This window comes from Nannospalax galili, unplaced genomic scaffold (genome assembly GCF_000622305.1).
Source record: "Nannospalax galili isolate Female #2095 unplaced genomic scaffold, S.galili_v1.0 scaffold415, whole genome shotgun sequence".
Classification (NCBI taxonomy): Eukaryota; Metazoa; Chordata; class Mammalia; order Rodentia; family Spalacidae; genus Nannospalax; species Nannospalax galili.
In genome coordinates, this window is record NW_008337494.1 from 1,635,147 (window position 1) to 1,649,759 (window position 14,613).

At 42.5% G+C, this 14,613-nt stretch overlaps 1 protein-coding gene across 1 annotated transcript in view; it reads left to right on the forward strand.

The window, feature by feature from the left end:
• Gnptab (N-acetylglucosamine-1-phosphate transferase subunits alpha and beta) overlaps nucleotides 1–14,613 on the forward strand; it is a gene marked incomplete in the record, with an annotated part of 86,761 nt that overhangs the window by 6,844 nt on the left and 65,304 nt on the right.

Genomic DNA, 14,613 nt, shown 5'->3' on the forward strand with positions numbered 1-14,613 from the left:
TAAACTTTATAATGTCAGAAAAGTGTGATCCCTTTTGCATTTTGAATTACTAGGGGCTGAAAATTGCTGTTGGTATTAACAGCACTGGGTTGTAAGTGGTAGATCCTAGCTCATACTTGATTTAAGAAAAAAGGTGACTTATTAGCTGGTATATTCAAAGGATACAGGGTGACGCTCTGGCAGCGTTAGATCGGGTGCATAAGTACTGTTGTCAGGTTGTCCCGATCTTCAGGTTCAGGCCCCCTTTGGTATATTTTCCTCTCAAGCGGCCTTGCCCCATGTGAGAGCAAAAACTGCTGCCACCTTTCCAGCTTCTGTTTTGCCATGTTAGTAGCTGCAGAAACTTTCTCATAGGGCCAGCCTAGCCTAGGGAGTTACACCCCTGTTAACCACCTGGATTATGTTTAGAGCCAGGAGGCTGGGTAGGCCTGAGAGTCACAACTGAGCCACATGATCTGAGATGGCTTCCCCAGAGGATAGTCACCAGGCTGTTATCAAAGGATAGGCCAGAGCAACAGATGTGCTGAGACACCAGCTTCAGTTCAAACCCATTTCCCTTCCTTGGCCTTAACTTTATGTCTTTGATAACTATTAGCTCTTTATCTTGTAGATGTAATCGTTTCCTTATAAATTACTTATCTGTGAAACTTGTGTTCACATATGGGCGTATTAATGTGGAGCCTTGTTAGACACAGCTTGTGTGCCCTCATAAATCTTTTGGTAATGATTCAATATACAATTAACACAGCAATTTGATAGGTGCATTTGCTTGACTTTAAGGGTTTAACTAGTCTTTTTATTAATGAATTTCAGTGTGTTGTGAAAGTAAAACTTAAACCTTTCTGCAGCATTTGGCAGGTACTTTGTGTCTTTGGAAATTCTCCTTTCTTTAGCAAGTCTGTCTTCCCCTTTTCCTTTCCCTCTCACTGTTCCTTCTCAGCGTTTCAAAAAAATATTATTTATTTATTTATTTTTTATGTGTGAGTGCTTTGTCTGTAGGTATATAAGTACAGTGCCCAAAGACGCCAGAAGAGGGCGTCAGATCCCCTGGAACTTGGTGCTGGGAACTGAACCCAGGTCCTCTGTAAGAGCAACCAATGCTCTTTATTGCTGAGCCATCTTTCCAGCCCTTCTCCTCAGTCATAAATGCTAAGATTTAGGAAGCTACCTACCTGCCTGCCATTCCTTATACATGTGTATCATAGTGTTTTTTCCCTCCCTAATCCAAGACTGTTTCAGGGAAAAAATTTCTTTAATAGTCCCAGCATCTGAGAGCCCTCGGAGAGAAGCTTATCCAAGGCTTTCCTGGCCTTGTCCCCAGTTAGGTCATAGGACCATTCCTAAATGAACACCTAGACATTTGTGTTATGTGAGAGTGAGGTTCATTTATGAAGGAGCAGGTAAGAGACAAAGACTAGGCAAGAGACTGAGTGTCCTGTTGAATAGGACCCAAGACGTATGATACTAGTTCATAAAAACTTCTGTGGTCTCTTCAAATCACAAACTGTAATATCACTTCAGCATTAAAGCAGTCATCTTAGGGTGTGACAGAATCCAGAGCTTCAGTTGAAGCAGTGTGCCTCCGCTAGCTAGACCTGTGTCCAGTAGCAAGCCTTCGGTGGTGGAGGGAAGCTGGGCATGCAGGGATACAGGGTCTCTGCCCTCACGCATTGTGCTTCTTTCTCCTGGTTACCTGTTTCTGACTTGTGAGCATGCAGAAGGCAAGGCACTGAGCACTGGAAGTCCTTCCTATGCAGATATGGAAGCTTTCCAGCATTTGTCAGCGCTAGCTCTCTCCCGAATGCTTTTTTTTTTTAGTCTTTTTGAGACAGGGTCTCCCTGTAGCCCCAGCTGTCCTGGAACTCACTATGTAGACCAGGCTGGCCTTGAACTCACAGAGATCTGCCTGCCTCTGCCTCCTGAGTGCTGGGATTAAAGGTGTGTGCCACCACGCCCGGCTACTCTCCTGAATGCTTTTAAGAGTGTCCTTTGGAGACCCCTCCCATCGCCATGCCTGGAACTGTCATTTGGTCAATCCTGGTGAGATCAGTCCAGGGCTCCTCTGCTGTTTCTGTCTTGTATATATATGACCCACATCTGGTACATGGCACACCATCTTTGACTTCAGCTAGGGAGTGTGAACTCATTCCAGGATACCAACTATCACTATCTCCTTCTCCTTAGGACAGTTACAGCCCTTTATATTTCTTAGCTCTATATATTTTTCTTTATCTATGAGACAGGTGTGGCACCCTCCAACATCATGAACTGTAGAGAGTTCTATTGATCCTCTGAAACCATTTTCCTGGGTCTGAGGAGATGGGAAAGATTTCCTCCCTCGTCTTTTTGGATGAGATGGAGCAGCACTTACAGAATGCCAGCTGCTTCTGAAAAGCTGTAGCCTCTGGACATTTATGCCATGATTGGGATGAGTTTCCCACCACTTTGTAAGAAACTTTATGTTTTGGTCCATTACTTGGGCCTGGAATGTGGTTTCTGTCTCCTTTTTAAATATTTTATTATTTTAAATTTATGTGTACAAGTGTATTGCCTGCATGTAAGTACACCCATGTTGTGCTGTACCTGCAGAGGTCAGAAGGTGTTGGATCCCCCGGAACTAGAGTTAACAGATGGTTGTTAGCCACCATGTGGGTGCTGGGAATGGAACCCAGGTCCTCTGCAAGAGCAGCCAGTGCTCTTAACCATTGGACCATCTCTCCACGCCCCAAGTTTCTTGTATTTGGAACCTCAGAAGAACTGATGTGCATAGCATCTTCTCAATGCAGCTACCGGTTAATCAAGCTTGCTCAGGAGATGAGACTTACTTTCCGTTCTGTGCTCAGCATCCTGAACACAGAGATGGAATCTCTCAACGTTCAGACCACTGAACCCCAGCAGAATACCTGGCCCATTCAGTAAATTAAGACATACTTAACCTGACCCCTGGGGGCACCGCAGTGTAGGAGCAGACATGGTTCCTGCTGGCAAGGAGCTTGTGAGTTGAGACATTAAATGCTACTTCATTACAATTGTGAGCAGTGCTGAGAAGATGTAGAGGGTGTGGTGGGAGAAATCAGCAGGGAGAATAGACTCTGGGAGCGTGGATCAAGAAACACTTCCTTAATGCTGTGTAAGCACAACTAAAGGGTAGGAATTACTAAGGCATGACAGAGAAGGGAAGGTCTGTTTCAGGCATTCATTTGGTAGTATTTCCTTCAGAGGATATTTCACAATACCTAGAGATATTTTAGATTGTTATAACTGGGTGTGGAGTGGAATGATGCTACTGGCTTTAATGTGTAGAAGCCAGAGAGCCTGGTAATGTCCCAGACAGTCCCCCACAGCAAAGAACCACCCAGACCCAATGGTAGTGGTAAAGTTGAGGTGCTACTTTTCTCAGCAAAGGAAACAGAGTAAAGGCCTTGAATTTGAGGGAACGATCAAGAAGGTAAATGATGACCCAAGTTTGATCCCCAGGATCCACCTAGTAGAAGCAGAGAATTGATTTCTTAAGTGATCTCCACACAAGTACCGTTGTATGTATACAGGTACACACACACACACACACACACACACACTAAAATAGAAGATGTATTAGTTATCTTTCTATTGCTGTGATATGACCAGTCAACTTACAGAATGAAGAGTTTATTTGCTCTTAGGATTCTAGAGCGATTAGAGTCCATAATGGCAGGGGAGGGATGGTACAGAAGTGGCTGGAACAGAAAGCTGAGTGATCACATCTTCAAGCAGGCACAGGAAGCAGAAATCTGGCAGCTTAAGAACTCACAGAACATGCCCCCCATGATGTGCTTCCTCCGGCAAGGCCGTACCTCTTAAAATCTCCCAAAACAGCACCACCAACTAGAGACAAAATGCCAAAATACTTGGAGCCCATGGGGGACATTCTCATTCAAGCCACCATAGAAGGTAGAAGATTCTTGTGGCTGGAGATAGAAAGCAACACAAAACTGATCTAAGGGTAATTGGTATAGTTATCATGACCTACTTCCCAGAACCTAGTATATTAGATGTTTGGGATTTTGGTGTTTGTTTGGTGGGGGTGCTATTAAAGGATGTCTTGTACTAGCTTCTGATAGGTGGGGGCCAGAAATACTGCTAAATATTCTATGATGATAGAAATCCTGAATTATGGTGAGAATGACTGGAATAATGTACAGGAGCCTTGGGCTAGACTGCTGGGAGGGCAGAGAAAGGAGTGGATAGGTGGGGGAGTTCAGGCGGTCCAGTCACCTGTATGTTTGCCAGGCACTCCTCTAATGTCTTGATCAACAAGAGCAAGCAAAATAGACAAGTTAATTTGTGCCCCCAGACTGTAGTGGTAGGTGTTCTGTGAGTATTTGTTGAAGGAATACTAGGAGCATCCAGACTTTTGTTCACTCATTGTGACTGAGCCTAGTGGGGACAGATGGGTTAAATGAGCTGTCTAATGTAGACAAGCCACCTTGCAAAGTGCTTGGTGGAAAATGTTCAATAAATACTAATTAAGTGCCATATGTCCCCTCTGGGGACTCTTCTAGTGATGAATCTCAGGCAGAGAGAATTGGGGGACCGACTGTTGATGCCTGTCAATTGTTCCCTAGAGACAGAGCAGAAAAACTCAGAAAGATTGACTCAGTGTGCTATGTTAACAGGCTGGCAAGGGGTGAGTGCTTAGTTAACTTAATATGGCTTGAACTTTTATAATTGACTATATAGACATCCTTCTAGTTTCTTCTAGAATGTAGCAAACCAAGATTCATACTAGATGATGTATATTCACAATGTAACTTTTAAAAATTTCTCCATTCTTGGAACAGTTTGTTCCAATCTTGTGATCCAGATGGCAGTATCTTTAGCAGGTCAGCCCATGGGTGATTCATGCATGCACCAAATTAAGCAGGAAAAAGGTGATCTTTCAGAAATACTGCAGACTAAGTCTTATTCACACAGAGGGTACTGCGTTCTGTGATCAGACTGAAAGCCATATGGCCCACTTTTAAAGATCGTAATTATTTTTATTTTATGTGTTTGAGAATTTTGTCTGCATGTATGTAAGTGCTGATGGAGGTCAAAAGAGGGCATCAAATCACCCGGAAATGCACTTAAGGATGGGTGTTAGCTCCCATGTGGGTGCTGAGAACTGAACCTGGGTCTTCTGGAAGAGCACTAAGTGACCTTATCCACCAAGCCAACTCTCCAGGCCCTATGGCCCACTTTTAAATTGATTTCTAAATTTTTTCTTCTTTGAGAATTCTAGTTTATCCTTTCCCCTTGATATACCCTTGTTTCTTTCCTTCATTACCTCATTCCCTTGGCTTCATTTGCTCCTCATTTATTCCAAATTTATAAAGCTTCTTTACCAAGAACTTAGAAGTTGTGCCTGTGACAGATTTATGGAGACACTTAACTCGGGCCAGCTCTCAGCCACTGTAGAAACACAAGATGGGTAGGTTTCTGTCTTTGAGAAACTCACGATCCAGACAGGGAAATGGATGGGCAAATGGACTTAAAATTGTAGGGCAATAGCAGTGAAGAGAAACTGAGTAAGTTCAACCAGAGGTGATGAGGGAGGGGACCACAGTCAGAAGGAAGGAAACAGCACACAGAGGGTGGTGAGATGGAAGACTGCAATGAGACCGCCAGAAAAGCAGAGGAGAGCTGCTGACAGCGGTTTATTCTGAAGTCTAGGAGGACCCCAGCTCTTCCAGTAGCTCACCGAACCATCTACAGAATCTTAAATAAGCTGGCACCTTTGTCTCTGTAGAGCTGTTTGGGAGGTTTGACAGCCACATGGTTTATCCCAGACAGAGTGACTTTCATCTCCTGTGAGAAGGTGATGCAAATAAAAATGGTGGCAAATGGATTATTTGCATGAAGAAGGGCTTGGCCTCCATCACTGGGAAAATCTTATCATGGCTGTGTTAGGGGAGCAGGTTTTGGTTGGGGAGATGAGTGGGGCTGTGGGTGTCTACTTCTCTAGGAGGGCATTATTTCAACATGGAATTACTGCCAGTGATCAAGCAACCACAGCCTGAATCCAGCATGTACTTGTTGAGTTTTTAACTTACCTCTTAACACCTTCATGGAATGTAGAGCACCCTGCCAACATCCAAATACCAGGCAAGCTAGGGTTCAGAGGCTCAAACCTTCAGACACTGCATTCGAAGGTAGCATGACCTTTTGTCTACCTGGATGAAACCGCTATTGAAGCTGTTGTCACTAGGACTCTTGTTTGTTGGTATGCGTCCTGGAAGACCCTTCTGTCCCAAATGAGAGGAATTGGAAAAGCATTTGATGTTTTAAGAGTAGGATGACATATGCAACAGCTAATACACCAGCAGAGATCAAGTGATGTTAATCTTTTTTTAAAAAATGTTTATTATTTTTATTTTATGTGTATGAGTGTATTGCCTGCATGCATGTGAGTGCATCCATGTCCTGCAATGCCGTGGAGGTAAGAAGAGGGCTTTGGATTCCCCTGGAACTGGAGTTAAGGATGGTTCATAGCCGCCATGTGGGTGCTGGGAATCGAACCCGGGTCCTCTGCAAGAGCAGTCAGTACTCTTAACCGCTGTGCCATCTCTCCAACCCCAAGATTACATGATGTTAATCTTTTTAAAAATGCATTGTGATAAATGAAGTTGAAAGAAGAGCTTTGGGCATATGCACATGTACACACACACACACACACACACACACACACACACACTCACTCAGTGTAAGAAATTTTTTACAGGAGTGGGAAAATCAGCCGGGCTTGGTGGTGCATTCATTTTAATCCCTAAACTTGAGAGGCAGAGGCAGGTAGATCTCTGTGAGATCGAGGCAAGCCTCGTTTCCATAGAGAGTTCCAGACCAGCTGTGGCTATAAGGAGACCATGTCTCAAAAAGACCAAAAATATATATATTTGTTTAGGGGAGTGATAAAATCAAACCTGTGCCTGAACAGTCACTCTACTGAAAACTGGAAAACAGTTTGAAAACAATTGAAAGGTGAAGTGCTGGGTGATAGCAGGAATCCAGCTGAAAATACTGGAATAATGGGTGCAGTGATTTAGAATCAGCAAGCTTTGATCTGGGTTTCTTCTTTTTTGTTGTTGTTTTGTTTTTACTTGAAATATCAAGTCCTGTAGCTTAGGTTGGCCTGTAACTCACTATGCAGCCAACAGTGATGCTAAACTTCTGATCCTCCTGTCTCTGCCTCCCAAGTGATAGGATTAGGTATGCGCTACCACTCTGAGCAGTTAGTGCAGTGCTGGAGATTGAACCCAGGGCCTTATGCATGCTCGGCAAGCACCTACCAAATATATTTCAAATCCAAACACGGGCTTATAGTTTACACACACACACACACACACACACACAGTCAATGAAAAATGAGTCAAAGATCTAAAAGTCAAGTGAAGAAAACATTGGAGAAAATCTGGGTGATCTTGGATTTGATGGTGATGTTTTTAGTCATAACACCGAAAGCACAATCCATGAAAGAAATGATTTTTCATTAAACTTCATTCAAAACTTTGGTGTATGAAATACACAAAAATTCTTAAAAAAAAAAAACAAAAAACCAAAATCAAAACCAATAAAATGTTACCCCTGGGAGCTGGAGAGATGGCTTAGTGGCAAAGAGCACTGACTGCTCTTGCAGAGGACCTGGGTCCTATTCCCAGCAACCACAAGGAGGCTAACAACCATCCATAACTCCAGTTCCAGGGGGTCTGACACCCTCGTCTGACCTTCATGAGCATTGCATGACTTGGGTGCACTTACATGCATGTAGGCATTTACACTCATACACATAAAATGAAAATAATAAAAATGTTTAAAAATAAAAAATAAAGGCCACAACTATTTCTAAGTCACTTAGATTTTCTCCAATATTTTCTTCTACACATTTCATAATTTTGCACTTGACTTTTAGTTCTTTGACTCATTTTGAATTGAGTTTTTTGTGAAAAATGTAAGTTGCTATGTAGGGAGTTATTCTCCTGACTGACTATTCTATAGTCAGTTATTCTCAGCACTTTAACCAGTTAAGAGTCTGCACTGACTACTGCCCACTATAAAAAGAATCTTTTCTGACCAAGGTTGAGAGCAGCACTAATTTATGGGTATCAAAATAAGTGTAAATTTTAGAAGGCAGTTTGACAACATGTCCATGGAGCAAAACAGCAGTACTTGTTGGCTCCCCACCTAGGGCTTATGATTTCCACAGCATGGACTTTGACTGGTTTACAGTCCCAGGCATGAATTCTCTCCTGTGGAGTGGACCTCAAATCCACTCAGAAAGTAGTTGGTTACCTCCAAAACAGTCAGGTCACTATTGCACCTGTGGCATATCTTGCCCGACAGATCAATATTGTAGCATGCAGAGTCCATTGATGGGTAAGTCCATTGGCGACCCCCCACTCCAGTGACTTGCATAACCCCTTTCAGCACTATGAAAACTATCCATCAGAGAAAGTTTCCAGGTTAGTCCCAACTTGACTTCTGTATGTCCTGTAACCTACAGAATTTATGTACAGAATTTATGTTGGTTCTTACCATCTAGTTATTATGGGCAACTAAGAGCAATGGCAGAGGTAGGTGTGTGTCTGGTGTGTGTGTGTGTGTGTGTGTGTGTGTGTGTGTAGTGCAAAGTCTTAATAGTCTTAATTCTGCCTTTTAATTTCATCCAGTTTCTGCCTCTCCCCTACTCCCTGATGTGATGAGAAAATATTTTCCCTTTTCTTTTCTTTATTTCCCCCAAGAATCTTTGTTTGATTTTTCTAGGAAAAGTGTTATGATGGCTTACAAATCTTGATTGTCCTTTTTTTTGGTGACAGTCTACCCTAATCTGTACTCATTCACTCATTTAAAAGCTAAGCAGTAAGTATTCTTTTTATTTACTTTTTTGTTATTTTAAAAAATATTTTATTATTTTTATTTGATGTGTGTGAATGTATTGCCTGCATGTGTGTAAGTGTGCTCATGTTGTACAACGCCCGAAGAGGTCAGAAGAGGGTGTTAGATCCCCTGGACAGTTGTTAGCTGCCATGTGGGTGCTGGGAATCGAACCTGGGTCCTCTACAAGAGCAGCCAGTGCTCTTAATTACTGAGCCATCTCTCCAGTCCTCCCTGCCCCCAGCTCTCTTAGTGATTTCCCTTTTCTGATACAAAGGATTATGAACTTGCCTGTCATCTACCATTATCCTACTCTAATGCATTCATTCTGGGTTTGGCATGAAAAAAATTCAACAAAATTGTAGCCTAGTTTTGCCGGGCATGGTGGCACACACCTTTAATCCCAGCACTCGAGGCAGAGGCAGGTGGATCTCTTTGAGTTCAGGACCACCCTGTTCTACATAGTGAGTTCCAGGTCAGCTGGGGCTACAGTAAGACCCTGTTTCAAAAAAAGAACAACAACAACAAAAAAAGTGTACTCTGGTTTTTTAATTAAAAATTTTAAATTGCGTTTCATTTTTAAAATTACATTTGTGTGTGTGTATCTGTATGTATGTGTGCACATGGCATAGCATGCATGTGGAGGTCTGAGGACAACTTGTGGGAGTCAGTTCTCTACCTGAGAATTTTGGCAATTGTATGGCTAGAATAAAAACATACATTTGTTAATAACTGGTATTTTATAACTGTATCAGGGAAATAGTTCTGGGTCATTGGATGACTACCATGTTAGATAAACATCAGTTTCACAATTGGTGAATGACTGCATTTATAAGTGTGCATTTAACAAGGCGAACTCTGTAAATAAATCAGAGGAAGCAGCCTCGGCAAAGCCGGAGTCAGATGACACAAAGCTCAGCCCTACCAACAGGGAGTTTGTGTCTGCAAAGCGAGCCATCTCAGTATCTGCCTCACAATTGGCACTGGGTTATGGCAATTCAGGAAGGTGCAGTCTGGCCTTGGCTGCCGTTTTATAAAAACTGACCAGTTTATAAAATACTGATCTTGAATGCCATGATTATTAAAATAGAGCCTTACAAGTGAGAAATATGGGGGCTAGGGAGATGGCTTGTGAGTAAAGTGCTTGCTGTGTTAGTGTGAGAACTTAGTTTGGATTACTAGCACCCACATTTTGAAAATGGGTGTGAAAGCACACTTCTCCTGGTGCTGGAGATAGGAGACAGGTGGATTCCTGAAACTCCCAGTTTAGCAGAATCAGTGAGTTCCAGGGTTTGTGAGAGAACCTGTCCCAAAAAACAAAAGAGCAACTGAGAAAGACATCCAGTGTTGACCTTTGGCCTCCACACATTTGTACAAATGCGCACACACAGGTAAACTCACATGCAGCACACACACACACACACACACACACACACAAAATGGGAAACATTTTTACCTGGTAGAACAAACTCTTCCAACTACATTTATACTTACTTTTAGTAATGACAGATTGTACGGTATGTCAGAGCTTATTCATAAATAGTATTACAGTTCATTGTGTCTCAGATATTCCCAACAAACCATTCTAGTAGCAGAGGAAAGTAAGTATTCTGAGGGAAATAGTTTAGAGAGGCAGTGTCTGTATGCAAAGTGTCAAGTGCTGTTTGAAATCTAGCATTTTATCTGTAAAAAGTGGCATCGATTTTCCATGGTCTCTAGCATGACTTGCATGCTTCTCATACCATTGATTTCCATTTTATGTGAATAAGCCACAGAGCAAAGTAATAAAACAGGTATTCTATCCGGTTTATGGTTGAGGACAGGTCTGAACACTTGAGGCCTACCCAAGGCCATCCAGCAAAGTAGGGGAGCTGGAGGCATCACAAGTTTCCAAATCCAGTCTTATTTTACAGGACTCCACCTGGACCTGATAATAGTTATTAAGGAGGTGGTATATAGTGAACTGCCCTGGTTACAGATGGGTTAGATGACAAAAAGAATTGTAAGCAGTTCTCTACCACCCAAACCTTAGAACATAGCTGATGTAAACACAGCTGATCTAGGAAGTTGCTGACACAGGAAAAAAGGTAAATAAGAATCAGAAAGCTAACAGTGCAAGCCTGGAATACCTTAGGCAGTAGGTAGCTGATTTCCCAGTCAGTGATCCAGATAAAAGTTACTCAGATCTGAGAAGGGAGTATTTGGATTGAACTGAGGAATAAGAAATTGTTTTTCTAATACATCAAAGTACTCTAGAGATGACGAGTTTAATTTTTCTGATGATGAAAGGCACATCGAAGGAACATGAAGCTTGTCAGCATCTTGACCATGTGTGAAGTAAGCCCTCCCTTACACCCAGTCTCTTATCTTCTAGGCAACCCTACTAGCCAAGAACAATTTAAAAACAATATTTTTATTTTATGTGTACGAATGTATTATCTGCATGTAAGTGCACCCATGTTGTGCAATGCCCAAGGAGGTCAGAAGAAAGCATCAGATTCCTCTGGAATTGGAGTATAGATGGTTGTTAGCTGCCATGTTGGTGCTGGGAATTGAACCTAGATTCTCTGGATGAGCAGCCAGTGCTCTTAACCACTGAGCCATCTCTCTAGCCCCTGCCAAGAACAATTTTATTGAGCTTATTACTGTTTTTTTTTTGCAGTTTGTTTTTCAGAAATGATAAAGTGGTTACCCTATCACAAACTACACAGAGCTATTGATGGAGAATCATTATGTTTGTATTCAATCAATTAATAGTTTATGCAATTTATGCTATTGAAAATAGGCACACCTATATTTAATAGTATAGATGACATTTTCTAGCTGTGGGTTTGGTTCTGTATGTGATATCAAAGACAGAGCTCCTATACCCTCCTCCAGAAATTTATAGTCCAATTGGAGAGGCCAGTTGTATATGTTTAACTTAATTTACCATGATGAGAACAGGACCCTGAATCTCATCAGCTCTTATCTATACCTCTTCCTCCTGTGCCATTAAATGGCTCACCATCCCTTCACTCACTTGTATTATAAGTACTAAAAATCAGCTGGGTGTGGCAGAATTAAAGGCATCAAATTCCCCTGGAACTGGAGTTACATACAGTTGTTAGCCCACTGGCAACTGAAGCCAGGTCTTCCTCAAGAGTAGCCAGTACTCTTAACTGCTAAGCCATCTCTCCAGCTCCTTTCTTGGTGTTTTTTCTAGAAGGTTCCAGCACTCTTCAGTGCAGCTGAAGCCAGCAGTCAACTTCCATAACTAAAAACTGAATGTAGGAAGATGTTGGCCAAAGGGCATGAAGTTTCAGTTAGGATGAGTAAATTCTTGTTATATGGCCTGGTGACTATGGTTAATAGTAATGTATTTGAGGGGATGGAGAGATGGCTCAGTGGTTAACAGCACTGCCTGCTTTTACAGAGCACCCAGGTTCGATTCCTAGCATCCACTTGGTGGCTTACAACTCCAGTTCTAGGGGATTCTACACCCTCTTCTGACCTCTGTGGGCATTGTACCACACTGTGCACTTACATGCAGGCAATACATTCATGCATAAAAATAATAAAACATTTATATTTGATACTTAAAAATTGCTGAGGGCCTACAAGATGACTCATCAGGTAAAGGTGCTTGCTGCCAAGCCAGATGATCTGAGTTCAGTCCCAGATCCATTCAGTAGAAGGAGAGAACTGGCTCCTGCAAATTGTCCTCTGTCCTCTACACACATGCTATACACACACGCACTTGCAAAATTAATTTTAAGGTGTAATAAAAAATTTCTGAGAGACAAGATCCTTAGTGTTCTCATCACAAAAGCAATGTTTGAGATGATGAACTTAACAATTAGTTTGATTTAATCACAATGTATATATTTTAAAACATATCATTTTAAGTATATATGATTTATTTGCCAATTATGCATTAATGAATCCAGGGCAAAATAGTTGACCATACATAGTTCCTTGAAGTCAGGGAACTGAACTTATTCTTTTTTGCGAACCTGTAGTCAGGTACACTAGACCCTTAATGTTTGCAAATACGTTGAATGAGGGTATTATTGATTTGTGGTACTTGTGAGGATGTCCAAGTAAAGGAGGCTATAAAGGTAGGTAAAAGTCAGATCTGTAGAGTCTGAAGACAATGAAAATAAGTGAGTAAGAATCACAGGACACACAGCCCTGTCTGCGGCCAGCTGTGGTGACATAACTATGTTCTGGCCAAGAAAAACAGAAGTGGTAGATGCATTTTCCTGAAGTCTCTCTGAAGGGCAGTCATGCTTTTCTCTTTCCTTTCTGCGGGCTGAGATGAATCCAAAGACCAAGGATTCCACAGCCTCACATCTGTGTAGAGCAGCCATATCTTGGGGGTAGAGGAACAGAAAACCAGAGAGTGCCAAGCCAGAAGGTATCATGGCTGGAAAGGGGGCATTCCAGAATGAGGGACAGAATGGAAGGACACGTTTAGAGACCAGATAGAAGATGACCTGACAAATAAGCCACCACAGTGATAGAAATGGATAGGAATGGGGAACCATGTTTTCAGAAAGAGGAATTGGGCAGCCACCAAGAATTAAGACAGAGATCCAGAGGCTGAAGAGATGGCTCAGTGGTTAAGAACACTGGTTGTTCTTGCAGAAGACCTGGGTTCAAATCCCAGCACCCACATGGCAGCTAACAACTGTCCATAACTCCAGTCCTAGGGGATCAGACAGTCTCTTCTGACCTCCATGGGCATTGCACAACACGGGTGCACTTACCTACATGTAGGCAATACACTCATACACATAAAATTAAAATAATAAAATAATAAAAAAAGATAGAGATCCAGCACTGTCTTTGGACTTGTCAGCATGGAGCTCTGATAGGCCACTGAAATGAAGGAGGCAGAAGTGGCACTGGAGGTGGCTAAGAGCAGAAGATGGCTTTGAAGGGTATGGAGGACTTGGGGTGGAGTGACCAGCAGAGAGCTTGTAGAGTGGGAATTCAAGAGTTGAAAAGGCCCAGAGTGAATGGACAAGGTGAGATGTTTGTGAGGAGAGGATTACTTCCTCAGTGTACAGGGAGTGAAGGGGAAAACAGGGTGTCTGTGTGGATGGTTTGTGGAGCGTTCATTTAAAGCTGTCAGCTTCTGAAATACTTAGGAAAGCCATCAGCTGAAACCTTAGGTAATAAGGTCATCATCCCTCAGGTTGTGTCGACTTTTTCTGTTGCTGTTTGTGTTCTTAGAGCTCTGAGGGGAGCCCTTCCCAAACTTTAGGTACAGCTGTCTTAAAATCTTTCAGAGCTCCTGTGAGCCAGTGTGTGGCAGTCATGTCATGCTGAGGCCAGCTTCCTGTCCAGCTCCATTTCCCTCCAGGTAGCCACCTGTGCTCTGCTTGAAAAGGCCAATCACGTAGTTGCCCTTGAACAACCTGCCCCTGTACATGCTCATCCAACTAGCTGACACCGTCTACTTCTCACCACTTGGAGAGAGTTCATTCTTCAAGATCTCATCCAGATATCACTTCCTTTTTAAATGTTTTTGTTCCCCTGACCCTATCCCAAGCCCAGTGAGAATCCCCCCTACCCCCACCCCCCCAAGTCTTCTAGGCAATCTAAACCAGGAATTGTAGTTTAGTGTCTGAACCTAGCAGGATGTCTGGTATGGGGTGGGCTCTATGAGGATGAATGAGTTTTGGTTGCTTCATCTGTTCCTTTAGCAGTTATTAATGAGTTAAAATGGAAATTGTATTA